The sequence below is a fragment of the Rhinichthys klamathensis genome, unplaced genomic scaffold (genome assembly GCF_029890125.1).
Source record: "Rhinichthys klamathensis goyatoka isolate OS25496 unplaced genomic scaffold, OSU_Roscu_1.1 h1tg001008l_1, whole genome shotgun sequence".
NCBI classification, from domain to species: Eukaryota; Metazoa; Chordata; class Actinopteri; order Cypriniformes; family Leuciscidae; genus Rhinichthys; species Rhinichthys klamathensis.
The window spans coordinates 138,915-158,392 of NW_026607301.1; the positions used below are offsets into that span (position 1 = coordinate 138,915).

The 19,478-nt window shown below is 45.8% G+C and overlaps 82 non-coding genes across 82 annotated transcripts; all 82 read right to left on the reverse strand.

Annotated features, from left to right (window-relative positions):
• Positions 1-50: 50 nt before the first annotated feature.
• On the reverse strand, positions 51-169 carry LOC130079075 (5S ribosomal RNA). Its single transcript, XR_008806197.1, has one exon. It is a non-coding gene; the product is annotated as a 5S ribosomal RNA (ribosomal RNA).
• Positions 170-342: 173 nt separating this feature from the next.
• LOC130079076 (5S ribosomal RNA) lies at positions 343-461 on the reverse strand. Its single transcript, XR_008806198.1, has one exon. It is a non-coding gene; the product is annotated as a 5S ribosomal RNA (ribosomal RNA).
• Positions 462-522: 61 nt separating this feature from the next.
• LOC130079077 (5S ribosomal RNA) lies at positions 523-641 on the reverse strand. Its single transcript, XR_008806199.1, has one exon. It is a non-coding gene; the product is annotated as a 5S ribosomal RNA (ribosomal RNA).
• A 173-nt stretch (positions 642-814) lies between these two features.
• On the reverse strand, positions 815-933 carry LOC130079078 (5S ribosomal RNA). Its single transcript, XR_008806200.1, has one exon. It is a non-coding gene; the product is annotated as a 5S ribosomal RNA (ribosomal RNA).
• A 61-nt stretch (positions 934-994) lies between these two features.
• Positions 995-1,113, reverse strand: LOC130079079 (5S ribosomal RNA). The gene has a single exon (XR_008806201.1). It is a non-coding gene; the product is annotated as a 5S ribosomal RNA (ribosomal RNA).
• Positions 1,114-1,288: 175 nt separating this feature from the next.
• Positions 1,289-1,407, reverse strand: LOC130079081 (5S ribosomal RNA). The gene has a single exon (XR_008806203.1). It is a non-coding gene; the product is annotated as a 5S ribosomal RNA (ribosomal RNA).
• Positions 1,408-1,468: 61 nt separating this feature from the next.
• Positions 1,469-1,587, reverse strand: LOC130079327 (5S ribosomal RNA). Its single transcript, XR_008806431.1, has one exon. It is a non-coding gene; the product is annotated as a 5S ribosomal RNA (ribosomal RNA).
• A 173-nt stretch (positions 1,588-1,760) lies between these two features.
• On the reverse strand, positions 1,761-1,879 carry LOC130079082 (5S ribosomal RNA). Its single transcript, XR_008806204.1, has one exon. It is a non-coding gene; the product is annotated as a 5S ribosomal RNA (ribosomal RNA).
• Positions 1,880-1,940: 61 nt separating this feature from the next.
• Positions 1,941-2,059, reverse strand: LOC130079083 (5S ribosomal RNA). The gene has a single exon (XR_008806205.1). It is a non-coding gene; the product is annotated as a 5S ribosomal RNA (ribosomal RNA).
• A 173-nt stretch (positions 2,060-2,232) lies between these two features.
• LOC130079084 (5S ribosomal RNA) lies at positions 2,233-2,351 on the reverse strand. Its single transcript, XR_008806206.1, has one exon. It is a non-coding gene; the product is annotated as a 5S ribosomal RNA (ribosomal RNA).
• Positions 2,352-2,524: 173 nt separating this feature from the next.
• On the reverse strand, positions 2,525-2,643 carry LOC130079086 (5S ribosomal RNA). Its single transcript, XR_008806207.1, has one exon. It is a non-coding gene; the product is annotated as a 5S ribosomal RNA (ribosomal RNA).
• Positions 2,644-2,704: 61 nt separating this feature from the next.
• Positions 2,705-2,823, reverse strand: LOC130079088 (5S ribosomal RNA). The gene has a single exon (XR_008806209.1). It is a non-coding gene; the product is annotated as a 5S ribosomal RNA (ribosomal RNA).
• A 61-nt stretch (positions 2,824-2,884) lies between these two features.
• Positions 2,885-3,003, reverse strand: LOC130079089 (5S ribosomal RNA). Its single transcript, XR_008806210.1, has one exon. It is a non-coding gene; the product is annotated as a 5S ribosomal RNA (ribosomal RNA).
• A 173-nt stretch (positions 3,004-3,176) lies between these two features.
• Positions 3,177-3,295, reverse strand: LOC130079090 (5S ribosomal RNA). Its single transcript, XR_008806211.1, has one exon. It is a non-coding gene; the product is annotated as a 5S ribosomal RNA (ribosomal RNA).
• Positions 3,296-3,468: 173 nt separating this feature from the next.
• LOC130079091 (5S ribosomal RNA) lies at positions 3,469-3,587 on the reverse strand. The gene has a single exon (XR_008806212.1). It is a non-coding gene; the product is annotated as a 5S ribosomal RNA (ribosomal RNA).
• Positions 3,588-3,648: 61 nt separating this feature from the next.
• LOC130079092 (5S ribosomal RNA) lies at positions 3,649-3,767 on the reverse strand. The gene has a single exon (XR_008806213.1). It is a non-coding gene; the product is annotated as a 5S ribosomal RNA (ribosomal RNA).
• A 175-nt stretch (positions 3,768-3,942) lies between these two features.
• LOC130079093 (5S ribosomal RNA) lies at positions 3,943-4,061 on the reverse strand. Its single transcript, XR_008806214.1, has one exon. It is a non-coding gene; the product is annotated as a 5S ribosomal RNA (ribosomal RNA).
• A 61-nt stretch (positions 4,062-4,122) lies between these two features.
• On the reverse strand, positions 4,123-4,241 carry LOC130079328 (5S ribosomal RNA). The gene has a single exon (XR_008806432.1). It is a non-coding gene; the product is annotated as a 5S ribosomal RNA (ribosomal RNA).
• A 173-nt stretch (positions 4,242-4,414) lies between these two features.
• On the reverse strand, positions 4,415-4,533 carry LOC130079094 (5S ribosomal RNA). Its single transcript, XR_008806215.1, has one exon. It is a non-coding gene; the product is annotated as a 5S ribosomal RNA (ribosomal RNA).
• Positions 4,534-4,594: 61 nt separating this feature from the next.
• LOC130079095 (5S ribosomal RNA) lies at positions 4,595-4,713 on the reverse strand. Its single transcript, XR_008806216.1, has one exon. It is a non-coding gene; the product is annotated as a 5S ribosomal RNA (ribosomal RNA).
• Positions 4,714-4,886: 173 nt separating this feature from the next.
• On the reverse strand, positions 4,887-5,005 carry LOC130079096 (5S ribosomal RNA). The gene has a single exon (XR_008806217.1). It is a non-coding gene; the product is annotated as a 5S ribosomal RNA (ribosomal RNA).
• A 173-nt stretch (positions 5,006-5,178) lies between these two features.
• Positions 5,179-5,297, reverse strand: LOC130079097 (5S ribosomal RNA). The gene has a single exon (XR_008806218.1). It is a non-coding gene; the product is annotated as a 5S ribosomal RNA (ribosomal RNA).
• A 61-nt stretch (positions 5,298-5,358) lies between these two features.
• Positions 5,359-5,477, reverse strand: LOC130079099 (5S ribosomal RNA). Its single transcript, XR_008806220.1, has one exon. It is a non-coding gene; the product is annotated as a 5S ribosomal RNA (ribosomal RNA).
• A 61-nt stretch (positions 5,478-5,538) lies between these two features.
• LOC130079100 (5S ribosomal RNA) lies at positions 5,539-5,657 on the reverse strand. Its single transcript, XR_008806221.1, has one exon. It is a non-coding gene; the product is annotated as a 5S ribosomal RNA (ribosomal RNA).
• A 173-nt stretch (positions 5,658-5,830) lies between these two features.
• LOC130079102 (5S ribosomal RNA) lies at positions 5,831-5,949 on the reverse strand. The gene has a single exon (XR_008806223.1). It is a non-coding gene; the product is annotated as a 5S ribosomal RNA (ribosomal RNA).
• Positions 5,950-6,122: 173 nt separating this feature from the next.
• On the reverse strand, positions 6,123-6,241 carry LOC130079103 (5S ribosomal RNA). The gene has a single exon (XR_008806224.1). It is a non-coding gene; the product is annotated as a 5S ribosomal RNA (ribosomal RNA).
• Positions 6,242-6,302: 61 nt separating this feature from the next.
• On the reverse strand, positions 6,303-6,421 carry LOC130079104 (5S ribosomal RNA). The gene has a single exon (XR_008806225.1). It is a non-coding gene; the product is annotated as a 5S ribosomal RNA (ribosomal RNA).
• A 175-nt stretch (positions 6,422-6,596) lies between these two features.
• LOC130079105 (5S ribosomal RNA) lies at positions 6,597-6,715 on the reverse strand. The gene has a single exon (XR_008806226.1). It is a non-coding gene; the product is annotated as a 5S ribosomal RNA (ribosomal RNA).
• A 61-nt stretch (positions 6,716-6,776) lies between these two features.
• On the reverse strand, positions 6,777-6,895 carry LOC130079329 (5S ribosomal RNA). Its single transcript, XR_008806433.1, has one exon. It is a non-coding gene; the product is annotated as a 5S ribosomal RNA (ribosomal RNA).
• Positions 6,896-7,068: 173 nt separating this feature from the next.
• Positions 7,069-7,187, reverse strand: LOC130079106 (5S ribosomal RNA). Its single transcript, XR_008806227.1, has one exon. It is a non-coding gene; the product is annotated as a 5S ribosomal RNA (ribosomal RNA).
• Positions 7,188-7,248: 61 nt separating this feature from the next.
• Positions 7,249-7,367, reverse strand: LOC130079107 (5S ribosomal RNA). Its single transcript, XR_008806228.1, has one exon. It is a non-coding gene; the product is annotated as a 5S ribosomal RNA (ribosomal RNA).
• Positions 7,368-7,540: 173 nt separating this feature from the next.
• Positions 7,541-7,659, reverse strand: LOC130079108 (5S ribosomal RNA). The gene has a single exon (XR_008806229.1). It is a non-coding gene; the product is annotated as a 5S ribosomal RNA (ribosomal RNA).
• A 173-nt stretch (positions 7,660-7,832) lies between these two features.
• On the reverse strand, positions 7,833-7,951 carry LOC130079109 (5S ribosomal RNA). Its single transcript, XR_008806230.1, has one exon. It is a non-coding gene; the product is annotated as a 5S ribosomal RNA (ribosomal RNA).
• A 61-nt stretch (positions 7,952-8,012) lies between these two features.
• LOC130079111 (5S ribosomal RNA) lies at positions 8,013-8,131 on the reverse strand. Its single transcript, XR_008806232.1, has one exon. It is a non-coding gene; the product is annotated as a 5S ribosomal RNA (ribosomal RNA).
• A 61-nt stretch (positions 8,132-8,192) lies between these two features.
• On the reverse strand, positions 8,193-8,311 carry LOC130079112 (5S ribosomal RNA). The gene has a single exon (XR_008806233.1). It is a non-coding gene; the product is annotated as a 5S ribosomal RNA (ribosomal RNA).
• Positions 8,312-8,484: 173 nt separating this feature from the next.
• On the reverse strand, positions 8,485-8,603 carry LOC130079113 (5S ribosomal RNA). The gene has a single exon (XR_008806234.1). It is a non-coding gene; the product is annotated as a 5S ribosomal RNA (ribosomal RNA).
• A 174-nt stretch (positions 8,604-8,777) lies between these two features.
• On the reverse strand, positions 8,778-8,896 carry LOC130079114 (5S ribosomal RNA). The gene has a single exon (XR_008806235.1). It is a non-coding gene; the product is annotated as a 5S ribosomal RNA (ribosomal RNA).
• A 61-nt stretch (positions 8,897-8,957) lies between these two features.
• On the reverse strand, positions 8,958-9,076 carry LOC130079115 (5S ribosomal RNA). The gene has a single exon (XR_008806236.1). It is a non-coding gene; the product is annotated as a 5S ribosomal RNA (ribosomal RNA).
• A 61-nt stretch (positions 9,077-9,137) lies between these two features.
• On the reverse strand, positions 9,138-9,256 carry LOC130079116 (5S ribosomal RNA). Its single transcript, XR_008806237.1, has one exon. It is a non-coding gene; the product is annotated as a 5S ribosomal RNA (ribosomal RNA).
• Positions 9,257-9,429: 173 nt separating this feature from the next.
• Positions 9,430-9,548, reverse strand: LOC130079118 (5S ribosomal RNA). Its single transcript, XR_008806238.1, has one exon. It is a non-coding gene; the product is annotated as a 5S ribosomal RNA (ribosomal RNA).
• Positions 9,549-9,721: 173 nt separating this feature from the next.
• On the reverse strand, positions 9,722-9,840 carry LOC130079298 (5S ribosomal RNA). The gene has a single exon (XR_008806403.1). It is a non-coding gene; the product is annotated as a 5S ribosomal RNA (ribosomal RNA).
• A 61-nt stretch (positions 9,841-9,901) lies between these two features.
• LOC130079119 (5S ribosomal RNA) lies at positions 9,902-10,020 on the reverse strand. Its single transcript, XR_008806239.1, has one exon. It is a non-coding gene; the product is annotated as a 5S ribosomal RNA (ribosomal RNA).
• Positions 10,021-10,081: 61 nt separating this feature from the next.
• On the reverse strand, positions 10,082-10,200 carry LOC130079120 (5S ribosomal RNA). Its single transcript, XR_008806240.1, has one exon. It is a non-coding gene; the product is annotated as a 5S ribosomal RNA (ribosomal RNA).
• Positions 10,201-10,374: 174 nt separating this feature from the next.
• Positions 10,375-10,493, reverse strand: LOC130079121 (5S ribosomal RNA). The gene has a single exon (XR_008806241.1). It is a non-coding gene; the product is annotated as a 5S ribosomal RNA (ribosomal RNA).
• Positions 10,494-10,554: 61 nt separating this feature from the next.
• On the reverse strand, positions 10,555-10,673 carry LOC130079123 (5S ribosomal RNA). Its single transcript, XR_008806243.1, has one exon. It is a non-coding gene; the product is annotated as a 5S ribosomal RNA (ribosomal RNA).
• A 61-nt stretch (positions 10,674-10,734) lies between these two features.
• On the reverse strand, positions 10,735-10,853 carry LOC130079124 (5S ribosomal RNA). Its single transcript, XR_008806244.1, has one exon. It is a non-coding gene; the product is annotated as a 5S ribosomal RNA (ribosomal RNA).
• Positions 10,854-10,914: 61 nt separating this feature from the next.
• LOC130079125 (5S ribosomal RNA) lies at positions 10,915-11,033 on the reverse strand. The gene has a single exon (XR_008806245.1). It is a non-coding gene; the product is annotated as a 5S ribosomal RNA (ribosomal RNA).
• Positions 11,034-11,206: 173 nt separating this feature from the next.
• LOC130079126 (5S ribosomal RNA) lies at positions 11,207-11,325 on the reverse strand. Its single transcript, XR_008806246.1, has one exon. It is a non-coding gene; the product is annotated as a 5S ribosomal RNA (ribosomal RNA).
• A 61-nt stretch (positions 11,326-11,386) lies between these two features.
• On the reverse strand, positions 11,387-11,505 carry LOC130079127 (5S ribosomal RNA). Its single transcript, XR_008806247.1, has one exon. It is a non-coding gene; the product is annotated as a 5S ribosomal RNA (ribosomal RNA).
• Positions 11,506-11,678: 173 nt separating this feature from the next.
• Positions 11,679-11,797, reverse strand: LOC130079128 (5S ribosomal RNA). The gene has a single exon (XR_008806248.1). It is a non-coding gene; the product is annotated as a 5S ribosomal RNA (ribosomal RNA).
• A 61-nt stretch (positions 11,798-11,858) lies between these two features.
• LOC130079129 (5S ribosomal RNA) lies at positions 11,859-11,977 on the reverse strand. Its single transcript, XR_008806249.1, has one exon. It is a non-coding gene; the product is annotated as a 5S ribosomal RNA (ribosomal RNA).
• A 175-nt stretch (positions 11,978-12,152) lies between these two features.
• On the reverse strand, positions 12,153-12,271 carry LOC130079130 (5S ribosomal RNA). Its single transcript, XR_008806250.1, has one exon. It is a non-coding gene; the product is annotated as a 5S ribosomal RNA (ribosomal RNA).
• Positions 12,272-12,332: 61 nt separating this feature from the next.
• On the reverse strand, positions 12,333-12,451 carry LOC130079331 (5S ribosomal RNA). The gene has a single exon (XR_008806435.1). It is a non-coding gene; the product is annotated as a 5S ribosomal RNA (ribosomal RNA).
• Positions 12,452-12,624: 173 nt separating this feature from the next.
• On the reverse strand, positions 12,625-12,743 carry LOC130079131 (5S ribosomal RNA). The gene has a single exon (XR_008806251.1). It is a non-coding gene; the product is annotated as a 5S ribosomal RNA (ribosomal RNA).
• Positions 12,744-12,804: 61 nt separating this feature from the next.
• LOC130079132 (5S ribosomal RNA) lies at positions 12,805-12,923 on the reverse strand. The gene has a single exon (XR_008806252.1). It is a non-coding gene; the product is annotated as a 5S ribosomal RNA (ribosomal RNA).
• A 173-nt stretch (positions 12,924-13,096) lies between these two features.
• On the reverse strand, positions 13,097-13,215 carry LOC130079135 (5S ribosomal RNA). The gene has a single exon (XR_008806254.1). It is a non-coding gene; the product is annotated as a 5S ribosomal RNA (ribosomal RNA).
• A 61-nt stretch (positions 13,216-13,276) lies between these two features.
• On the reverse strand, positions 13,277-13,395 carry LOC130079136 (5S ribosomal RNA). The gene has a single exon (XR_008806255.1). It is a non-coding gene; the product is annotated as a 5S ribosomal RNA (ribosomal RNA).
• Positions 13,396-13,456: 61 nt separating this feature from the next.
• Positions 13,457-13,575, reverse strand: LOC130079137 (5S ribosomal RNA). The gene has a single exon (XR_008806256.1). It is a non-coding gene; the product is annotated as a 5S ribosomal RNA (ribosomal RNA).
• Positions 13,576-13,636: 61 nt separating this feature from the next.
• Positions 13,637-13,755, reverse strand: LOC130079138 (5S ribosomal RNA). The gene has a single exon (XR_008806257.1). It is a non-coding gene; the product is annotated as a 5S ribosomal RNA (ribosomal RNA).
• Positions 13,756-13,928: 173 nt separating this feature from the next.
• On the reverse strand, positions 13,929-14,047 carry LOC130079139 (5S ribosomal RNA). The gene has a single exon (XR_008806259.1). It is a non-coding gene; the product is annotated as a 5S ribosomal RNA (ribosomal RNA).
• A 61-nt stretch (positions 14,048-14,108) lies between these two features.
• Positions 14,109-14,227, reverse strand: LOC130079140 (5S ribosomal RNA). Its single transcript, XR_008806260.1, has one exon. It is a non-coding gene; the product is annotated as a 5S ribosomal RNA (ribosomal RNA).
• Positions 14,228-14,400: 173 nt separating this feature from the next.
• On the reverse strand, positions 14,401-14,519 carry LOC130079141 (5S ribosomal RNA). Its single transcript, XR_008806261.1, has one exon. It is a non-coding gene; the product is annotated as a 5S ribosomal RNA (ribosomal RNA).
• Positions 14,520-14,580: 61 nt separating this feature from the next.
• On the reverse strand, positions 14,581-14,699 carry LOC130079142 (5S ribosomal RNA). The gene has a single exon (XR_008806262.1). It is a non-coding gene; the product is annotated as a 5S ribosomal RNA (ribosomal RNA).
• A 175-nt stretch (positions 14,700-14,874) lies between these two features.
• LOC130079143 (5S ribosomal RNA) lies at positions 14,875-14,993 on the reverse strand. Its single transcript, XR_008806263.1, has one exon. It is a non-coding gene; the product is annotated as a 5S ribosomal RNA (ribosomal RNA).
• Positions 14,994-15,054: 61 nt separating this feature from the next.
• Positions 15,055-15,173, reverse strand: LOC130079332 (5S ribosomal RNA). The gene has a single exon (XR_008806436.1). It is a non-coding gene; the product is annotated as a 5S ribosomal RNA (ribosomal RNA).
• A 173-nt stretch (positions 15,174-15,346) lies between these two features.
• Positions 15,347-15,465, reverse strand: LOC130079145 (5S ribosomal RNA). The gene has a single exon (XR_008806264.1). It is a non-coding gene; the product is annotated as a 5S ribosomal RNA (ribosomal RNA).
• A 61-nt stretch (positions 15,466-15,526) lies between these two features.
• Positions 15,527-15,645, reverse strand: LOC130079147 (5S ribosomal RNA). Its single transcript, XR_008806266.1, has one exon. It is a non-coding gene; the product is annotated as a 5S ribosomal RNA (ribosomal RNA).
• A 173-nt stretch (positions 15,646-15,818) lies between these two features.
• Positions 15,819-15,937, reverse strand: LOC130079148 (5S ribosomal RNA). Its single transcript, XR_008806267.1, has one exon. It is a non-coding gene; the product is annotated as a 5S ribosomal RNA (ribosomal RNA).
• A 172-nt stretch (positions 15,938-16,109) lies between these two features.
• Positions 16,110-16,228, reverse strand: LOC130079149 (5S ribosomal RNA). The gene has a single exon (XR_008806268.1). It is a non-coding gene; the product is annotated as a 5S ribosomal RNA (ribosomal RNA).
• Positions 16,229-16,289: 61 nt separating this feature from the next.
• Positions 16,290-16,408, reverse strand: LOC130079150 (5S ribosomal RNA). Its single transcript, XR_008806269.1, has one exon. It is a non-coding gene; the product is annotated as a 5S ribosomal RNA (ribosomal RNA).
• A 175-nt stretch (positions 16,409-16,583) lies between these two features.
• LOC130079151 (5S ribosomal RNA) lies at positions 16,584-16,702 on the reverse strand. Its single transcript, XR_008806270.1, has one exon. It is a non-coding gene; the product is annotated as a 5S ribosomal RNA (ribosomal RNA).
• A 173-nt stretch (positions 16,703-16,875) lies between these two features.
• Positions 16,876-16,994, reverse strand: LOC130079152 (5S ribosomal RNA). Its single transcript, XR_008806271.1, has one exon. It is a non-coding gene; the product is annotated as a 5S ribosomal RNA (ribosomal RNA).
• Positions 16,995-17,167: 173 nt separating this feature from the next.
• Positions 17,168-17,286, reverse strand: LOC130079153 (5S ribosomal RNA). The gene has a single exon (XR_008806272.1). It is a non-coding gene; the product is annotated as a 5S ribosomal RNA (ribosomal RNA).
• Positions 17,287-17,347: 61 nt separating this feature from the next.
• Positions 17,348-17,466, reverse strand: LOC130079154 (5S ribosomal RNA). Its single transcript, XR_008806273.1, has one exon. It is a non-coding gene; the product is annotated as a 5S ribosomal RNA (ribosomal RNA).
• Positions 17,467-17,641: 175 nt separating this feature from the next.
• Positions 17,642-17,760, reverse strand: LOC130079157 (5S ribosomal RNA). The gene has a single exon (XR_008806274.1). It is a non-coding gene; the product is annotated as a 5S ribosomal RNA (ribosomal RNA).
• A 61-nt stretch (positions 17,761-17,821) lies between these two features.
• On the reverse strand, positions 17,822-17,940 carry LOC130079158 (5S ribosomal RNA). The gene has a single exon (XR_008806275.1). It is a non-coding gene; the product is annotated as a 5S ribosomal RNA (ribosomal RNA).
• Positions 17,941-18,113: 173 nt separating this feature from the next.
• On the reverse strand, positions 18,114-18,232 carry LOC130079299 (5S ribosomal RNA). The gene has a single exon (XR_008806404.1). It is a non-coding gene; the product is annotated as a 5S ribosomal RNA (ribosomal RNA).
• A 61-nt stretch (positions 18,233-18,293) lies between these two features.
• Positions 18,294-18,412, reverse strand: LOC130079160 (5S ribosomal RNA). The gene has a single exon (XR_008806277.1). It is a non-coding gene; the product is annotated as a 5S ribosomal RNA (ribosomal RNA).
• Positions 18,413-18,587: 175 nt separating this feature from the next.
• Positions 18,588-18,706, reverse strand: LOC130079161 (5S ribosomal RNA). The gene has a single exon (XR_008806278.1). It is a non-coding gene; the product is annotated as a 5S ribosomal RNA (ribosomal RNA).
• A 173-nt stretch (positions 18,707-18,879) lies between these two features.
• Positions 18,880-18,998, reverse strand: LOC130079162 (5S ribosomal RNA). The gene has a single exon (XR_008806279.1). It is a non-coding gene; the product is annotated as a 5S ribosomal RNA (ribosomal RNA).
• A 173-nt stretch (positions 18,999-19,171) lies between these two features.
• On the reverse strand, positions 19,172-19,290 carry LOC130079163 (5S ribosomal RNA). The gene has a single exon (XR_008806280.1). It is a non-coding gene; the product is annotated as a 5S ribosomal RNA (ribosomal RNA).
• A 61-nt stretch (positions 19,291-19,351) lies between these two features.
• On the reverse strand, positions 19,352-19,470 carry LOC130079164 (5S ribosomal RNA). Its single transcript, XR_008806281.1, has one exon. It is a non-coding gene; the product is annotated as a 5S ribosomal RNA (ribosomal RNA).
• Positions 19,471-19,478: the final 8 nt, after the last annotated feature.

A 19,478-nucleotide genomic window follows, 5' to 3' on the forward strand; every position in this document is an offset into this window, starting at 1 on the left:
CCAAAATCGGCCTATTTAAAAGGTTAGAACATTAGTGAAGTAAACTAAAAAGCTTACAGCACCTGGTATTCCCAGGCGGTCTCCCATCCAAGTACTAACCAGGCCCGACCCTGCTTAGCTTCCGAGATCAGACGAGATCGGGCGTGCTCAAGGTGGTATGGCCGTAAGCGAAAACTGCTGCCAAAATCGGGCTTTTTGAAGAAAAAATTAAGAGACACTTTCAGGGTTTCTGAAGAAGCTCAGAGACCATTTCAGGCTGTTTGAAGAAACAAAGAGACTATGTCCAGCTTTTTGAAGAAGCTCAGTGACTCTTTTTTTTTTTTTTTTTTTTTTAAACAAAAAAGCTTACAGCACCTGGTATTCCCAGGCGGTCTCCCATCCAAGTACTAACCAGGCCCGACCCTGCTTAGCTTCCGAGATCAGACGAGATCGGGCGTGCTCAAGGTGGTATGGCCGTAAGCGAAAACTGCTGCCAAAATCGGCCTATTTAAAAGGTTAGAACATTAGTGAAGTAAACTAAAAAGCTTACAGCACCTGGTATTCCCAGGCGGTCTCCCATCCAAGTACTAACCAGGCCCGACCCTGCTTAGCTTCCGAGATCAGACGAGATCGGGCGTGCTCAAGGTGGTATGGCCGTAAGCGAAAACTGCTGCCAAAATCGGGCTTTTTGAAGAAAAAATTAAGAGACACTTTCAGGGTTTCTGAAGAAGCTCAGAGACCATTTCAGGCTGTTTGAAGAAACAAAGAGACTATGTCCAGCTTTTTGAAGAAGCTCAGTGACTCTTTTTTTTTTTTTTTTTTTTTTAAACAAAAAAGCTTACAGCACCTGGTATTCCCAGGCGGTCTCCCATCCAAGTACTAACCAGGCCCGACCCTGCTTAGCTTCCGAGATCAGACGAGATCGGGCGTGCTCAAGGTGGTATGGCCGTAAGCGAAAACTGCTGCCAAAATCGGCCTATTTAAAAGGTTAGAACATTAGTGAAGTAAACTAAAAAGCTTACAGCACCTGGTATTCCCAGGCGGTCTCCCATCCAAGTACTAACCAGGCCCGACCCTGCTTAGCTTCCGAGATCAGACGAGATCGGGCGTGCTCAAGGTGGTATGGCCGTAAGCGAAAACTGCTGCCAAAATCGGGCTTTTTGAAGAAAAAATTAAGAGACACTTTCAGGGTTTCTGAAGAAGCGCAGAGACCATTTCAGGCTGTTTGAAGAAACAAAGAGACTATGTCCAGCTTTTTGAAGAAGCTCAGTGACTCTTTTTTTTTTTGTTGTTTTTTTTTAAACAAAAAAGCTTACAGCACCTGGTATTCCCAGGCGGTCTCCCATCCAAGTACTAACCAGGCCCGACCCTGCTTAGCTTCCGAGATCAGACGAGATCGGGCGTGCTCAAGGTGGTATGGCCGTAAGCGAAAACTGCTGCCAAAATCGGCCTATTTAAAAGGTTAGAACATTAGTGAAGTAAACTAAAAAGCTTACAGCACCTGGTATTCCCAGGCGGTCTCCCATCCAAGTACTAACCAGGCCCGACCCTGCTTAGCTTCCGAGATCAGACGAGATCGGGCGTGCTCAAGGTGGTATGGCCGTAACCGAAAACTGCTGCCAAAATCGGGCTTTTTGAAGAAAAAATTAAGAGACACTTTCAGGGTTTTTGAAGAAGCTCAGAGACCATTTCAGGCTGTTTGAAGAAACAAAGAGACTATGTCCAGCTTTTTGAAGAAGCTCAGTGACTCTTTTTTTTTTTTTTTTTTTTTTAAACAAAAAAGCTTACAGCACCTGGTATTCCCAGGCGGTCTCCCATCCAAGTACTAACCAGGCCCGACCCTGCTTAGCTTCCGAGATCAGACGAGATCGGGCGTGCTCAAGGTGGTATGGCCGTAAGCGAAAACTGCTGCCAAAATCGGCCTATTTAAAAGGTTAGAACATTAGTGAAGTAAACTAAAAAGCTTACAGCACCTGGTATTCCCAGGCGGTCTCCCATCCAAGTACTAACCAGGCCCGACCCTGCTTAGCTTCCGAGATCAGACGAGATCGGGCGTGCTCAAGGTGGTATGGCCGTAAGCGAAAACTGCTGCCAAAATCGGGCTTTTTGAAGAAAAAATTAAGAGACACTTTCAGGGTTTCTGAAGAAGCTCAGAGACCATTTCAGGCTGTTTGAAGAAACAAAGAGACTATGTCCAGCTTTTTGAAGAAGCTCAGTGACTCTTTTTTTTTTTTTTTTTTTTTTAAACAAAAAAGCTTACAGCACCTGGTATTCCCAGGCGGTCTCCCATCCAAGTACTAACCAGGCCCGACCCTGCTTAGCTTCCGAGATCAGACGAGATCGGGCGTGCTCAAGGTGGTATGGCCGTAAGCGAAAACTGCTGCCAAAATCGGGCTTTTTGAGGAAAAAATTAAGAGACACTTTCAGGGTTTCTGAAGAAGCTCAGAGACCATTTCAGGCTGTTTGAAGAAACAAAGAGACTATGTCCAGCTTTTTGAAGAAGCTCAGTGACTCTTTTTTTTTTTTTTTTTTTTTTAAACAAAAAAGCTTACAGCACCTGGTATTCCCAGGCGGTCTCCCATCCAAGTACTAACCAGGCCCGACCCTGCTTAGCTTCCGAGATCAGACGAGATCGGGCGTGCTCAAGGTGGTATGGCCGTAAGCGAAAACTGCTGCCAAAATCGGCCTATTTAAAAGGTTAGAACATTAGTGAAGTAAACTAAAAAGCTTACAGCACCTGGTATTCCCAGGCGGTCTCCCATCCAAGTACTAACCAGGCCCGACCCTGCTTAGCTTCCGAGATCAGACGAGATCGGGCGTGCTCAAGGTGGTATGGCCGTAAGCGAAAACTGCTGCCAAAATCGGCCTATTTAAAAGGTTAGAACATTAGTGAAGTAAACTAAAAAGCTTACAGCACCTGGTATTCCCAGGCGGTCTCCCATCCAAGTACTAACCAGGCCCGACCCTGCTTAGCTTCCGAGATCAGACGAGATCGGGCGTGCTCAAGGTGGTATGGCCGTAAGCGAAAACTGCTGCCAAAATCGGGCTTTTTGAAGAAAAAATTAAGAGACACTTTCAGGGTTTCTGAAGAAGCTCAGAGACCATTTCAGGCTGTTTGAAGAAACAAAGAGACTATGTCCAGCTTTTTGAAGAAGCTCAGTGACTCTTTTTTTTTTTTTTTTTTTTTTAAACAAAAAAGCTTACAGCACCTGGTATTCCCAGGCGGTCTCCCATCCAAGTACTAACCAGGCCCGACCCTGCTTAGCTTCCGAGATCAGACGAGATCGGGCGTGCTCAAGGTGGTATGGCCGTAAGCGAAAACTGCTGCCAAAATCGGGCTTTTTGAAGAAAAAATTAAGAGACACTTTCAGGGTTTCTGAAGAAGCTCAGAGACCATTTCAGGCTGTTTGAAGAAACAAAGAGACTATGTCCAGCTTTTTGAAGAAGCTCAGTGACTCTTTTTTTTTTTTTTTTTTTTTTAAACAAAAAAGCTTACAGCACCTGGTATTCCCAGGCGGTCTCCCATCCAAGTACTAACCAGGCCCGACCCTGCTTAGCTTCCGAGATCAGACGAGATCGGGCGTGCTCAAGGTGGTATGGCCGTAAGCGAAAACTGCTGCCAAAATCGGCCTATTTAAAAGGTTAGAACATTAGTGAAGTAAACTAAAAAGCTTACAGCACCTGGTATTCCCAGGCGGTCTCCCATCCAAGTACTAACCAGGCCCGACCCTGCTTAGCTTCCGAGATCAGACGAGATCGGGCGTGCTCAAGGTGGTATGGCCGTAAGCGAAAACTGCTGCCAAAATCGGGCTTTTTGAAGAAAAAATTAAGAGACACTTTCAGGGTTTCTGAAGAAGCGCAGAGACCATTTCAGGCTGTTTGAAGAAACAAAGAGACTATGTCCAGCTTTTTGAAGAAGCTCAGTGACTCTTTTTTTTTTTGTTGTTTTTTTTTAAACAAAAAAGCTTACAGCACCTGGTATTCCCAGGCGGTCTCCCATCCAAGTACTAACCAGGCCCGACCCTGCTTAGCTTCCGAGATCAGACGAGATCGGGCGTGCTCAAGGTGGTATGGCCGTAAGCGAAAACTGCTGCCAAAATCGGCCTATTTAAAAGGTTAGAACATTAGTGAAGTAAACTAAAAAGCTTACAGCACCTGGTATTCCCAGGCGGTCTCCCATCCAAGTACTAACCAGGCCCGACCCTGCTTAGCTTCCGAGATCAGACGAGATCGGGCGTGCTCAAGGTGGTATGGCCGTAACCGAAAACTGCTGCCAAAATCGGGCTTTTTGAAGAAAAAATTAAGAGACACTTTCAGGGTTTTTGAAGAAGCTCAGAGACCATTTCAGGCTGTTTGAAGAAACAAAGAGACTATGTCCAGCTTTTTGAAGAAGCTCAGTGACTCTTTTTTTTTTTTTTTTTTTTTTAAACAAAAAAGCTTACAGCACCTGGTATTCCCAGGCGGTCTCCCATCCAAGTACTAACCAGGCCCGACCCTGCTTAGCTTCCGAGATCAGACGAGATCGGGCGTGCTCAAGGTGGTATGGCCGTAAGCGAAAACTGCTGCCAAAATCGGCCTATTTAAAAGGTTAGAACATTAGTGAAGTAAACTAAAAAGCTTACAGCACCTGGTATTCCCAGGCGGTCTCCCATCCAAGTACTAACCAGGCCCGACCCTGCTTAGCTTCCGAGATCAGACGAGATCGGGCGTGCTCAAGGTGGTATGGCCGTAAGCGAAAACTGCTGCCAAAATCGGGCTTTTTGAAGAAAAAATTAAGAGACACTTTCAGGGTTTCTGAAGAAGCTCAGAGACCATTTCAGGCTGTTTGAAGAAACAAAGAGACTATGTCCAGCTTTTTGAAGAAGCTCAGTGACTCTTTTTTTTTTTTTTTTTTTTTTAAACAAAAAAGCTTACAGCACCTGGTATTCCCAGGCGGTCTCCCATCCAAGTACTAACCAGGCCCGACCCTGCTTAGCTTCCGAGATCAGACGAGATCGGGCGTGCTCAAGGTGGTATGGCCGTAAGCGAAAACTGCTGCCAAAATCGGGCTTTTTGAGGAAAAAATTAAGAGACACTTTCAGGGTTTCTGAAGAAGCTCAGAGACCATTTCAGGCTGTTTGAAGAAACAAAGAGACTATGTCCAGCTTTTTGAAGAAGCTCAGTGACTCTTTTTTTTTTTTTTTTTTTTTTAAACAAAAAAGCTTACAGCACCTGGTATTCCCAGGCGGTCTCCCATCCAAGTACTAACCAGGCCCGACCCTGCTTAGCTTCCGAGATCAGACGAGATCGGGCGTGCTCAAGGTGGTATGGCCGTAAGCGAAAACTGCTGCCAAAATCGGCCTATTTAAAAGGTTAGAACATTAGTGAAGTAAACTAAAAAGCTTACAGCACCTGGTATTCCCAGGCGGTCTCCCATCCAAGTACTAACCAGGCCCGACCCTGCTTAGCTTCCGAGATCAGACGAGATCGGGCGTGCTCAAGGTGGTATGGCCGTAAGCGAAAACTGCTGCCAAAATCGGCCTATTTAAAAGGTTAGAACATTAGTGAAGTAAACTAAAAAGCTTACAGCACCTGGTATTCCCAGGCGGTCTCCCATCCAAGTACTAACCAGGCCCGACCCTGCTTAGCTTCCGAGATCAGACGAGATCGGGCGTGCTCAAGGTGGTATGGCCGTAAGCGAAAACTGCTGCCAAAATCGGGCTTTTTGAAGAAAAAATTAAGAGACACTTTCAGGGTTTCTGAAGAAGCTCAGAGACCATTTCAGGCTGTTTGAAGAAACAAAGAGACTATGTCCAGCTTTTTGAAGAAGCTCAGTGACTCTTTTTTTTTTTTTTTTTTTTTTAAACAAAAAAGCTTACAGCACCTGGTATTCCCAGGCGGTCTCCCATCCAAGTACTAACCAGGCCCGACCCTGCTTAGCTTCCGAGATCAGACGAGATCGGGCGTGCTCAAGGTGGTATGGCCGTAAGCGAAAACTGCTGCCAAAATCGGGCTTTTTGAAGAAAAAATTAAGAGACACTTTCAGGGTTTCTGAAGAAGCTCAGAGACCATTTCAGGCTGTTTGAAGAAACAAAGAGACTATGTCCAGCTTTTTGAAGAAGCTCAGTGACTCTTTTTTTTTTTTTTTTTTTTTTAAACAAAAAAGCTTACAGCACCTGGTATTCCCAGGCGGTCTCCCATCCAAGTACTAACCAGGCCCGACCCTGCTTAGCTTCCGAGATCAGACGAGATCGGGCGTGCTCAAGGTGGTATGGCCGTAAGCGAAAACTGCTGCCAAAATCGGCCTATTTAAAAGGTTAGAACATTAGTGAAGTAAACTAAAAAGCTTACAGCACCTGGTATTCCCAGGCGGTCTCCCATCCAAGTACTAACCAGGCCCGACCCTGCTTAGCTTCCGAGATCAGACGAGATCGGGCGTGCTCAAGGTGGTATGGCCGTAAGCGAAAACTGCTGCCAAAATCGGGCTTTTTGAAGAAAAAATTAAGAGACACTTTCAGGGTTTCTGAAGAAGCGCAGAGACCATTTCAGGCTGTTTGAAGAAACAAAGAGACTATGTCCAGCTTTTTGAAGAAGCTCAGTGACTCTTTTTTTTTTTGTTGTTTTTTTTTAAACAAAAAAGCTTACAGCACCTGGTATTCCCAGGCGGTCTCCCATCCAAGTACTAACCAGGCCCGACCCTGCTTAGCTTCCGAGATCAGACGAGATCGGGCGTGCTCAAGGTGGTATGGCCGTAAGCGAAAACTGCTGCCAAAATCGGCCTATTTAAAAGGTTAGAACATTAGTGAAGTAAACTAAAAAGCTTACAGCACCTGGTATTCCCAGGCGGTCTCCCATCCAAGTACTAACCAGGCCCGACCCTGCTTAGCTTCCGAGATCAGACGAGATCGGGCGTGCTCAAGGTGGTATGGCCGTAACCGAAAACTGCTGCCAAAATCGGGCTTTTTGAAGAAAAAATTAAGAGACACTTTCAGGGTTTTTGAAGAAGCTCAGAGACCATTTCAGGCTGTTTGAAGAAACAAAGAGACTATGTCCAGCTTTTTGAAGAAGCTCAGTGACTCTTTTTTTTTTTTTTTTTTTTTTAAACAAAAAAGCTTACAGCACCTGGTATTCCCAGGCGGTCTCCCATCCAAGTACTAACCAGGCCCGACCCTGCTTAGCTTCCGAGATCAGACGAGATCGGGCGTGCTCAAGGTGGTATGGCCGTAAGCGAAAACTGCTGCCAAAATCGGCCTATTTAAAAGGTTAGAACATTAGTGAAGTAAACTAAAAAGCTTACAGCACCTGGTATTCCCAGGCGGTCTCCCATCCAAGTACTAACCAGGCCCGACCCTGCTTAGCTTCCGAGATCAGACGAGATCGGGCGTGCTCAAGGTGGTATGGCCGTAAGCGAAAACTGCTGCCAAAATCGGGCTTTTTGAAGAAAAAATTAAGAGACACTTTCAGGGTTTCTGAAGAAGCTCAGAGACCATTTCAGGCTGTTTGAAGAAACAAAGAGACTATGTCCAGCTTTTTGAAGAAGCTCAGTGACTCTTTTTTTTTTTTTTTTTTTTTTAAACAAAAAAGCTTACAGCACCTGGTATTCCCAGGCGGTCTCCCATCCAAGTACTAACCAGGCCCGACCCTGCTTAGCTTCCGAGATCAGACGAGATCGGGCGTGCTCAAGGTGGTATGGCCGTAAGCGAAAACTGCTGCCAAAATCGGGCTTTTTGAGGAAAAAATTAAGAGACACTTTCAGGGTTTCTGAAGAAGCTCAGAGACCATTTCAGGCTGTTTGAAGAAACAAAGAGACTATGTCCAGCTTTTTGAAGAAGCTCAGTGACTCTTTTTTTTTTTTTTTTTTTTTTAAACAAAAAAGCTTACAGCACCTGGTATTCCCAGGCGGTCTCCCATCCAAGTACTAACCAGGCCCGACCCTGCTTAGCTTCCGAGATCAGACGAGATCGGGCGTGCTCAAGGTGGTATGGCCGTAAGCGAAAACTGCTGCCAAAATCGGCCTATTTAAAAGGTTAGAACATTAGTGAAGTAAACTAAAAAGCTTACAGCACCTGGTATTCCCAGGCGGTCTCCCATCCAAGTACTAACCAGGCCCGACCCTGCTTAGCTTCCGAGATCAGACGAGATCGGGCGTGCTCAAGGTGGTATGGCCGTAAGCGAAAACTGCTGCCAAAATCGGCCTATTTAAAAGGTTAGAACATTAGTGAAGTAAACTAAAAAGCTTACAGCACCTGGTATTCCCAGGCGGTCTCCCATCCAAGTACTAACCAGGCCCGACCCTGCTTAGCTTCCGAGATCAGACGAGATCGGGCGTGCTCAAGGTGGTATGGCCGTAAGCGAAAACTGCTGCCAAAATCGGGCTTTTTGAAGAAAAAATTAAGAGACACTTTCAGGGTTTCTGAAGAAGCTCAGAGACCATTTCAGGCTGTTTGAAGAAACAAAGAGACTATGTCCAGCTTTTTGAAGAAGCTCAGTGACTCTTTTTTTTTTTTTTTTTTTTTTAAACAAAAAAGCTTACAGCACCTGGTATTCCCAGGCGGTCTCCCATCCAAGTACTAACCAGGCCCGACCCTGCTTAGCTTCCGAGATCAGACGAGATCGGGCGTGCTCAAGGTGGTATGGCCGTAAGCGAAAACTGCTGCCAAAATCGGGCTTTTTGAAGAAAAAATTAAGAGACACTTTCAGGGTTTCTGAAGAAGCTCAGAGACCATTTCAGGCTGTTTGAAGAAACAAAGAGACTATGTCCAGCTTTTTGAAGAAGCTCAGTGACTCTTTTTTTTTTTTTTTTTTTTTTTAAACAAAAAAGCTTACAGCACCTGGTATTCCCAGGCGGTCTCCCATCCAAGTACTAACCAGGCCCGACCCTGCTTAGCTTCCGAGATCAGACGAGATCGGGCGTGCTCAAGGTGGTATGGCCGTAAGCGAAAACTGCTGCCAAAATCGGCCTATTTAAAAGGTTAGAACATTAGTGAAGTAAACTAAAAAGCTTACAGCACCTGGTATTCCCAGGCGGTCTCCCATCCAAGTACTAACCAGGCCCGACCCTGCTTAGCTTCCGAGATCAGACGAGATCGGGCGTGCTCAAGGTGGTATGGCCGTAAGCGAAAACTGCTGCCAAAATCGGCCTATTTAAAAGGTTAGAACATTAGTGAAGTAAACAAAAAAGCTTACAGCACCTGGTATTCCCAGGCGGTCTCCCATCCAAGTACTAACCAGGCCCGACCCTGCTTAGCTTCCGAGATCAGACGAGATCGGGCGTGCTCAAGGTGGTATGGCCGTAAGCGAAAACTGCTGCCAAAATCGGGCTTTTTGAAGAAAAAATTAAGAGACACTTTCAGGGTTTCTGAAGAAGCTCAGAGACCATTTCAGGCTGTTTGAAGAAACAAAGAGACTATGTCCAGCTTTTTGAAGAAGCTCAGTGACTCTTTTTTTTTTTTTTTTTTTTTTAAACAAAAAAGCTTACAGCACCTGGTATTCCCAGGCGGTCTCCCATCCAAGTACTAACCAGGCCCGACCCTGCTTAGCTTCCGAGATCAGACGAGATCGGGCGTGCTCAAGGTGGTATGGCCGTAAGCGAAAACTGCTGCCAAAATCGGGCTTTTTGAAGAAAAAATTAAGAGACACTTTCAGGGTTTTTGAAGAAGCTCAGAGACCATTTCAGGCTGTTTGAAGAAACAAAGAGACTATGTCCAGCTTTTTGAAGAAGCTCAGTGACTCTTTTTTTTTTTTTTTTTTTTTTAAACAAAAAAGCTTACAGCACCTGGTATTCCTAGGCGGTCTCCCATCCAAGTACTAACCAGGCCCGACCCTGCTTAGCTTCCGAGATCAGACGAGATCGGGCGTGCTCAAGGTGGTATGGCCGTAAGCGAAAACTGCTGCCAAAATCGGCCTATTTAAAAGGTTAGAACATTAGTGAAGTAAACTAAAAAGCTTACAGCACCTGGTATTCCCAGGCGGTCTCCCATCCAAGTACTAACCAGGCCCGACCCTGCTTAGCTTCCGAGATCAGACGAGATCGGGCGTGCTCAAGGTGGTATGGCCGTAAGCGAAAACTGCTGCCAAAATCGGCCTATTTAAAAGGTTAGAACATTAGTGAAGTAAACTAAAAAGCTTACAGCACCTGGTATTCCCAGGCGGTCTCCCATCCAAGTACTAACCAGGCCCGACCCTGCTTAGCTTCCGAGATCAGACGAGATCGGGCGTGCTCAAGGTGGTATGGCCGTAAGCGAAAACTGCTGCCAAAATCGGGCTTTTTGAAGAAAAAATTAAGAGACACTTTCAGGGTTTCTGAAGAAGCTCAGAGACCATTTCAGGCTGTTTGAAGAAACAAAGAGACTATGTCCAGCTTTTTGAAGAAGCTCAGTGACTCTTTTTTTTTTTTTTTTTTTTTTTAAACAAAAAAGCTTACAGCACCTGGTATTCCCAGGCGGTCTCCCATCCAAGTACTAACCAGGCCCGACCCTGCTTAGCTTCCGAGATCAGACGAGATCGGGCGTGCTCAAGGTGGTATGGCCGTAAGCGAAAACTGCTGCCAAAATCGGCCTATTTAAAAGGTTAGAACATTAGTGAAGTAAACAAAAAAGCTTACAGCACCTGGTATTCCCAGGCGGTCTCCCATCCAAGTACTAACCAGGCCCGACCCTGCTTAGCTTCCGAGATCAGACGAGATCGGGCGTGCTCAAGGTGGTATGGCCGTAAGCGACAACTGCTGCCAAAATCGGCCTATTTAAAAGGTTAGAACATTAGTGAAGTAAACTAAAAAGCTTACAGCACCTGGTATTCCCAGGCGGTCTCCCATCCAAGTACTAACCAGGCCCGACCCTGCTTAGCTTCCGAGATCAGACGAGATCGGGCGTGCTCAAGGTGGTATGGCCGTAAGCGAAAACTGCTGCCAAAATCGGCCTATTTAAAAGGTTAGAACATTAGTGAAGTAAACTAAAAAGCTTACAGCACCTGGTATTCCCAGGCGGTCTCCCATCCAAGTACTAACCAGGCCCGACCCTGCTTAGCTTCCGAGATCAGACGAGATCGGGCGTGCTCAAGGTGGTATGGCCGTAAGCGAAAACTGCTGCCAAAATCGGGCTTTTTGAAGAAAAAATTAAGAGACACTTTCAGGGTTTCTGAAGAAGCTCAGAGACCATTTCAGGCTGTTTGAAGAAACAAAGAGACTATGTCCAGCTTTTTGAAGAAGCTCAGTGACTCTTTTTTTTTTTTTTTTTTTTTTAAACAAAAAAGCTTACAGCACCTGGTATTCCCAGGCGGTCTCCCATCCAAGTACTAACCAGGCCCGACCCTGCTTAGCTTCCGAGATCAGACGAGATCGGGCGTGCTCAAGGTGGTATGGCCGTAAGCGAAAACTGCTGCCAAAATCGGCCTATTTAAAAGGTTAGAACATTAGTGAAGTAAACTAAAAAGCTTACAGCACCTGGTATTCCCAGGCGGTCTCCCATCCAAGTACTAACCAGGCCCGACCCTGCTTAGCTTCCGAGATCAGACGAGATCGGGCGTGCTCAAGGTGGTATGGCCGTAAGCGAAAACTGCTGCCAAAATCGGGCTTTTTGAAGAAAAAATTAAGAGACACTTTCAGGGTTTCTGAAGAAGCTCAGAGACCATTTCAGGCTGTTTGAAGAAACAAAGAGACTATGTCCAGCTTTTTGAAGAAGCTCAGTGACTCTTTTTTTTTTTTTTTTTTTTTTAAACAAAAAAGCTTACAGCACCTGGTATTCCCAGGCGGTCTCCCATCCAAGTACTAACCAGGCCCGACCCTGCTTAGCTTCCGAGATCAGACGAGATCGGGCGTGCTCAAGGTGGTATGGCCGTAAGCGAAAACTGCTGCCAAAATCGGCCTATTTAAAAGGTTAGAACATTAGTGAAGTAAACTAAAAAGCTTACAGCACCTGGTATTCCCAGGCGGTCTCCCATCCAAGTACTAACCAGGCCCGACCCTGCTTAGCTTCCGAGATCAGACGAGATCGGGCGTGCTCAAGGTGGTATGGCCGTAAGCGAAAACTGCTGCCAAAATCGGGCTTTTTGAAGAAAAAATTAAGAGACACTTTCAGGGTTTCTGAAGAAGCGCAGAGACCATTTCAGGCTGTTTGAAGAAACAAAGAGACTATGTCCAGCTTTTTGAAGAAGCTCAGTGACTCTTTTTTTTTTTGTTGTTTTTTTTTAAACAAAAAAGCTTACAGCACCTGGTATTCCCAGGCGGTCTCCCATCCAAGTACTAACCAGGCCCGACCCTGCTTAGCTTCCGAGATCAGACGAGATCGGGCGTGCTCAAGGTGGTATGGCCGTAAGCGAAAACTGCTGCCAAAATCGGCCTATTTAAAAGGTTAGAACATTAGTGAAGTAAACTAAAAAGCTTACAGCACCTGGTATTCCCAGGCGGTCTCCCATCCAAGTACTAACCAGGCCCGACCCTGCTTAGCTTCCGAGATCAGACGAGATCGGGCGTGCTCAAGGTGGTATGGCCGTAACCGAAAACTGCTGCCAAAATCGGGCTTTTTGAAGAAAAAATTAAGAGACACTTTCAGGGTTTTTGAAGAAGCTCAGAGACCATTTCAGGCTGTTTGAAGAAACAAAGAGACTATGTCCAGCTTTTTGAAGAAGCTCAGTGACTCTTTTTTTTTTTTTTTTTTTTTTAAACAAAAAAGCTTACAGCACCTGGTATTCCCAGGCGGTCTCCCATCCAAGTACTAACCAGGCCCGACCCTGCTTAGCTTCCGAGATCAGACGAGATCGGGCGTGCTCAAGGTGGTATGGCCGTAAGCGAAAACTGCTGCCAAAATCGGCCTATTTAAAAGGTTAGAACATTAGTGAAGTAAACTAAAAAGCTTACAGCACCTGGTATTCCCAGGCGGTCTCCCATCCAAGTACTAACCAGGCCCGACCCTGCTTAGCTTCCGAGATCAGACGAGATCGGGCGTGCTCAAGGTGGTATGGCCGTAAGCGAAAACTGCTGCCAAAATCGGGCTTTTTGAAGAAAAAATTAAGAGACACTTTCAGGGTTTCTGAAGAAGCTCAGAGACCATTTCAGGCTGTTTGAAGAAACAAAGAGACTATGTCCAGCTTTTTGAAGAAGCTCAGTGACTCTTTTTTTTTTTTTTTTTTTTTTAAACAAAAAAGCTTACAGCACCTGGTATTCCCAGGCGGTCTCCCATCCAAGTACTAACCAGGCCCGACCCTGCTTAGCTTCCGAGATCAGACGAGATCGGGCGTGCTCAAGGTGGTATGGCCGTAAGCGAAAACTGCTGCCAAAATCGGCCTATTTAAAAGGTTAGAACATTAGTGAAGTAAACAAAAAAGCTTACAGCACCTGGTATTCCCAGGCGGTCTCCCATCCAAGTACTAACCAGGCCCGACCCTGCTTAGCTTCCGAGATCAGACGAGATCGGGCGTGCTCAAGGTGGTATGGCCGTAAGCGACAACTGCTGCCAAAATCGGCCTATTTAAAAGGTTAGAACATTAGTGAAGTAAACTAAAAAGCTTACAGCACCTGGTATTCCCAGGCGGTCTCCCATCCAAGTACTAACCAGGCCCGACCCTGCTTAGCTTCCGAGATCAGACGAGATCGGGCGTGCTCAAGGTGGTATGGCCGTAAGCGAAAACTGCTGCCAAAATCGGCCTATTTAAAAGGTTAGAACATTAGTGAAGTAAACTAAAAAGCTTACAGCACCTGGTATTCCCAGGCGGTCTCCCATCCAAGTACTAACCAGGCCCGACCCTGCTTAGCTTCCGAGATCAGACGAGATCGGGCGTGCTCAAGGTGGTATGGCCGTAAGCGAAAACTGCTGCCAAAATCGGGCTTTTTGAAGAAAAAATTAAGAGACACTTTCAGGGTTTCTGAAGAAGCTCAGAGACCATTTCAGGCTGTTTGAAGAAACAAAGAGACTATGTCCAGCTTTTTGAAGAAGCTCAGTGACTCTTTTTTTTTTTTTTTTTTTTTTAAACAAAAAAGCTTACAGCACCTGGTATTCCCAGGCGGTCTCCCATCCAAGTACTAACCAGGCCCGACCCTGCTTAGCTTCCGAGATCAGACGAGATCGGGCGTGCTCAAGGTGGTATGGCCGTAAGCGAAAACTGCTGCCAAAATCGGCCTATTTAAAAGGTTAGAACATTAGTGAAGTAAACTAAAAAGCTTACAGCACCTGGTATTCCCAGGCGGTCTCCCATCCAAGTACTAACCAGGCCCGACCCTGCTTAGCTTCCGAGATCAGACGAGATCGGGCGTGCTCAAGGTGGTATGGCCGTAAGCGAAAACTGCTGCCAAAATCGGGCTTTTTGAAGAAAAAATTAAGAGACACTTTCAGGGTTTCTGAAGAAGCTCAGAGACCATTTCAGGCTGTTTGAAGAAACAAAGAGACTATGTCCAGCTTTTTGAAGAAGCTCAGTGACTCTTTTTTTTTTTTTTTTTTTTTTAAACAAAAAAGCTTACAGCACCTGGTATTCCCAGGCGGTCTCCCATCCAAGTACTAACCAGGCCCGACCCTGCTTAGCTTCCGAGATCAGACGAGATCGGGCGTGCTCAAGGTGGTATGGCCGTAAGCGAAAACTGCTGCCAAAATCGGCCTATTTAAAAGGTTAGAACATTAGTGAAGTAAACTAAAAAGCTTACAGCACCTGGTATTCCCAGGCGGTCTCCCATCCAAGTACTAACCAGGCCCGACCCTGCTTAGCTTCCGAGATCAGACGAGATCGGGCGTGCTCAAGGTGGTATGGCCGTAAGCGAAAACTGCTGCCAAAATCGGGCTTTTTGAAGAAAAAATTAAGAGACACTTTCAGGGTTTCTGAAGAAGCGCAGAGACCATTTCAGGCTGTTTGAAGAAACAAAGAGACTATGTCCAGCTTTTTGAAGAAGCTCAGTGACTCTTTTTTTTTTTGTTGTTTTTTTTTAAACAAAAAAGCTTACAGCACCTGGTATTCCCAGGCGGTCTCCCATCCAAGTACTAACCAGGCCCGACCCTGCTTAGCTTCCGAGATCAGACGAGATCGGGCGTGCTCAAGGTGGTATGGCCGTAAGCGAAAACTGCTGCCAAAATCGGCCTATTTAAAAGGTTAGAACATTAGTGAAGTAAACTAAAAAGCTTACAGCACCTGGTATTCCCAGGCGGTCTCCCATCCAAGTACTAACCAGGCCCGACCCTGCTTAGCTTCCGAGATCAGACGAGATCGGGCGTGCTCAAGGTGGTATGGCCGTAACCGAAAACTGCTGCCAAAATCGGGCTTTTTGAAGAAAAAATTAAGAGACACTTTCAGGGTTTTTGAAGAAGCTCAGAGACCATTTCAGGCTGTTTGAAGAAACAAAGAGACTATGTCCAGCTTTTTGAAGAAGCTCAGTGACTCTTTTTTTTTTTTTTTTTTTTTTAAACAAAAAAGCTTACAGCACCTGGTATTCCCAGGCGGTCTCCCATCCAAGTACTAACCAGGCCCGACCCTGCTTAGCTTCCGAGATCAGACGAGATCGGGCGTGCTCAAGGTGGTATGGCCGTAAGCGAAAACTGCTGCCAAAATCGGCCTATTTAAAAGGTTAGAACATTAGTGAAGTAAACTAAAAAGCTTACAGCACCTGGTATTCCCAGGCGGTCTCCCATCCAAGTACTAACCAGGCCCGACCCTGCTTAGCTTCCGAGATCAGACGAGATCGGGCGTGCTCAAGGTGGTATGGCCGTAAGCGAAAACTGCTGCCAAAATCGGGCTTTTTGAAGAAAAAATTAAGAGACACTTTCAGGGTTTCTGAAGAAGCTCAGAGACCATTTCAGGCTGTTTGAAGAAACAAAGAGACTATGTCCAGCTTTTTGAAGAAGCTCAGTGACTCTTTTTTTTTTTTTTTTTTTTTTAAACAAAAAAGCTTACAGCACCTGGTATTCCCAGGCGGTCTCCCATCCAAGTACTAACCAGGCCCGACCCTGCTTAGCTTCCGAGATCAGACGAGATCGGGCGTGCTCAAGGTGGTATGGCCGTAAGCGAAAACTGCTGCCAAAATCGGGCTTTTTGAGGAAAAAATTAAGAGACACTTTCAGGGTTTCTGAAGAAGCTCAGAGACCATTTCAGGCTGTTTGAAGAAACAAAGAGACTATGTCCAGCTTTTTGAAGAAGCTCAGTGACTCTTTTTTTTTTTTTTTTTTTTTAAACAAAAAAGCTTACAGCACCTGGTATTCCCAGGCGGTCTCCCATCCAAGTACTAACCAGGCCCGACCCTGCTTAGCTTCCGAGATCAGACGAGATCGGGCGTGCTCAAGGTGGTATGGCCGTAAGCGAAAACTGCTGCCAAAATCGGCCTATTTAAAAGGTTAGAACATTAGTGAAGTAAACTAAAAAGCTTACAGCACCTGGTATTCCCAGGCGGTCTCCCATCCAAGTACTAACCAGGCCCGACCCTGCTTAGCTTCCGAGATCAGACGAGATCGGGCGTGCTCAAGGTGGTATGGCCGTAAGCGAAAACTGCTGCCAAAATCGGGCTTTTTGAAGAAAAAATTAAGAGACACTTTCAGGGTTTCTGAAGAAGCGCAGAGACCATTTCAGGCTGTTTGAAGAAACAAAGAGACTATGTCCAGCTTTTTGAAGAAGCTCAGTGACTCTTTTTTTTTTTGTTGTTTTTTTTTAAACAAAAAAGCTTACAGCACCTGGTATTCCCAGGCGGTCTCCCATCCAAGTACTAACCAGGCCCGACCCTGCTTAGCTTCCGAGATCAGACGAGATCGGGCGTGCTCAAGGTGGTATGGCCGTAAGCGAAAACTGCTGCCAAAATCGGGCTTTTTGAAGAAAAAATTAAGAGACACTTTCAGGGTTTCTGAAGAAGCTCAGAGACCATTTCAGGCTGTTTGAAGAAACAAAGAGACTATGTCCAGCTTTTTGAAGAAGCTCAGTGACTCTTTTTTTTTTTTTTTTTTTTTTAAACAAAAAAGCTTACAGCACCTGGTATTCCCAGGCGGTCTCCCATCCAAGTACTAACCAGGCCCGACCCTGCTTAGCTTCCGAGATCAGACGAGATCGGGCGTGCTCAAGGTGGTATGGCCGTAAGCGAAAACTGCTGCCAAAATCGGGCTTTTTGAGGAAAAAATTAAGAGACACTTTCAGGGTTTCTGAAGAAGCTCAGAGACCATTTCAGGCTGTTTGAAGAAACAAAGAGACTATGTCCAGCTTTTTGAAGAAGCTCAGTGACTCTTTTTTTTTTTTTTTTTTTTTTAAACAAAAAAGCTTACAGCACCTGGTATTCCCAGGCGGTCTCCCATCCAAGTACTAACCAGGCCCGACCCTGCTTAGCTTCCGAGATCAGACGAGATCGGGCGTGCTCAAGGTGGTATGGCCGTAAGCGAAAACTGCTGCCAAAATCGGCCTATTTAAAAGGTTAGAACATTAGTGAAGTAAACTAAAAAGCTTACAGCACCTGGTATTCCCAGGCGGTCTCCCATCCAAGTACTAACCAGGCCCGACCCTGCTTAGCTTCCGAGATCAGACGAGATCGGGCGTGCTCAAGGTGGTATGGCCGTAAGCGAAAACTGCTGCCAAAATCGGGCTTTTTGAAGAAAAAATTAAGAGACACTTTCAGGGTTTCTGAAGAAGCGCAGAGACCATTTCAGGCTGTTTGAAGAAACAAAGAGACTATGTCCAGCTTTTTGAAGAAGCTCAGTGACTCTTTTTTTTTTTGTTGTTTTTTTTTAAACAAAAAAGCTTACAGCACCTGGTATTCCCAGGCGGTCTCCCATCCAAGTACTAACCAGGCCCGACCCTGCTTAGCTTCCGAGATCAGACGAGATCGGGCGTGCTCAAGGTGGTATGGCCGTAAGCGAAAACTGCTGCCAAAATCGGCCTATTTAAAAGGTTAGAACATTAGTGAAGTAAACTAAAAAGCTTACAGCACCTGGTATTCCCAGGCGGTCTCCCATCCAAGTACTAACCAGGCCCGACCCTGCTTAGCTTCCGAGATCAGACGAGATCGGGCGTGCTCAAGGTGGTATGGCCGTAAGCGAAAACTGCTGCCAAAATCGGGCTTTTTGAAGAAAAAATTAAGAGACACTTTCAGGGTTTTTGAAGAAGCTCAGAGACCATTTCAGGCTGTTTGAAGAAACAAAGAGACTATGTCCAGCTTTTTGAAGAAGCTCAGTGACTCTTTTTTTTTTTTTTTTTTTTTTAAACAAAAAAGCTTACAGCACCTGGTATTCCTAGGCGGTCTCCCATCCAAGTACTAACCAGGCCCGACCCTGCTTAGCTTCCGAGATCAGACGAGATCGGGCGTGCTCAAGGTGGTATGGCCGTAAGCGAAAACTGCTGCCAAAATCGGCCTATTTAAAAGGTTAGAACATTAGTGAAGTAAACTAAAAAGCTTACAGCACCTGGTATTCCCAGGCGGTCTCCCATCCAAGTACTAACCAGGCCCGACCCTGCTTAGCTTCCGAGATCAGACGAGATCGGGCGTGCTCAAGGTGGTATGGCCGTAAGCGAAAACTGCTGCCAAAATCGGGCTTTTTGAAGAAAAAATTAAGAGACACTTTCAGGGTTTCTGAAGAAGCGCAGAGACCATTTCAGGCTGTTTGAAGAAACAAAGAGACTATGTCCAGCTTTTTGAAGAAGCTCAGTGACTCTTTTTTTTTTTGTTGTTTTTTTTTAAACAAAAAAGCTTACAGCACCTGGTATTCCCAGGCGGTCTCCCATCCAAGTACTAACCAGGCCCGACCCTGCTTAGCTTCCGAGATCAGACGAGATCGGGCGTGCTCAAGGTGGTATGGCCGTAAGCGAAAACTGCTGCCAAAATCGGGCTTTTTGAAGAAAAAATTAAGAGACACTTTCAGGGTTTCTGAAGAAGCTCAGAGACCATTTCAGGCTGTTTGAAGAAACAAAGAGACTATGTCCAGCTTTTTGAAGAAGCTCAGTGACTCTTTTTTTTTTTTTTTTTTTTTTAAACAAAAAAGCTTACAGCACCTGGTATTCCCAGGCGGTCTCCCATCCAAGTACTAACCAGGCCCGACCCTGCTTAGCTTCCGAGATCAGACGAGATCGGGCGTGCTCAAGGTGGTATGGCCGTAAGCGAAAACTGCTGCCAAAATCGGGCTTTTTGAGGAAAAAATTAAGAGACACTTTCAGGGTTTCTGAAGAAGCTCAGAGACCATTTCAGGCTGTTTGAAGAAACAAAGAGACTATGTCCAGCTTTTTGAAGAAGCTCAGTGACTCTTTTTTTTTTTTTTTTTTTTTTAAACAAAAAAGCTTACAGCACCTGGTATTCCCAGGCGGTCTCCCATCCAAGTACTAACCAGGCCCGACCCTGCTTAGCTTCCGAGATCAGACGAGATCGGGCGTGCTCAAGGTGGTATGGCCGTAAGCGAAAACTGCTGCCAAAATCGGCCTATTTAAAAGGTTAGAACATTAGTGAAGTAAACTAAAAAGCTTACAGCACCTGGTATTCCCAGGCGGTCTCCCATCCAAGTACTAACCAGGCCCGACCCTGCTTAGCTTCCGAGATCAGACGAGATCGGGCGTGCTCAAGGTGGTATGGCCGTAAGCGAAAACTG